The sequence below is a fragment of the Megascapheus bottae genome, chromosome 4 (genome assembly GCF_031878675.1).
Source record: "Megascapheus bottae isolate mThoBot1 chromosome 4, mThoBot2.hap1, whole genome shotgun sequence".
Taxonomy (NCBI): domain Eukaryota; kingdom Metazoa; phylum Chordata; class Mammalia; order Rodentia; family Geomyidae; genus Megascapheus; species Megascapheus bottae.
The window spans coordinates 25467584-25468502 of NC_143512.1; positions in this window are offsets into that span (position 1 = coordinate 25467584).

Genomic DNA, 919 nt, shown 5'->3' on the forward strand with positions numbered 1-919 from the left:
ACTTTTATAGGCCATTTTAGTAGTGTTTGTTAATTATAAATAATAGGCTCTATCATGTCATAGATTGTAGATTTAATTTTATTTATTCTTTTTTTTTTTTTTTTTTTTGCCAGTCCTAGGCTTGGGCTCAGGGCCTGAGCACTGTCCCTGTATTTTCTCAAGGCTAGGGCTCTACCACTTGAGCCACAGCACCACTTCTGGCTTTTTGCTATGAGGAACTAAACCCGGGTCTTTGTGCATGCTAGGCAAGCACTCTACCACTAGGCCAAACTCCCGGCCAGATTAGAGATTTATATATGTACATTTGTATAAATACACATGCATATTTACACGATGTACTTTTTTTTTTCCTTTTGGTCTCTTTTTTTTTGGTCATTTGTGGGGCTTGAACTCAGGGCCTAAGGTGCTATCACCCAGATTGTTTGCTCAAGGTTAGTGTTCTTCCACTTTGTGCCACAGCGCCACATCCAGATTGTTGAGTGGTTAATTGAAGTAAGAATCTCATGGTGACTTTTCTGGCTGGCTTTGAACCAAATCCTCAGATTTCAGCCTCCTGAGTAACTAGAATTAGAGGCATGAACTACCAGCGCCCAGCAATGGTCATTAAAAAAAAAAAATCATGTTCAAAGATCTTTTTTGTAGCTGAGCACCTGTGGTTCATGCCTGTAATCCTAGCTACTCAGGAGGCTAAAATCTGAGTGTTATGGTTCTAAGCCAGTCCAGGCACTGAAGTCCATGAGGCTCTTACCTTCCTGAAAACTGGAAGTGGTACTGTGGCTCAAGTGGTAGAGTGCCAGCCTTGAGCTGAAGAGCTAGGGACAGCACCCAAGTCCAGAGTTCAATTCCCACCACTGATTTTAAAAAAAGAAAATATCCTGTGTTTCCCTGCTATAAATCGTATAGATTATTTTCCTCCAAA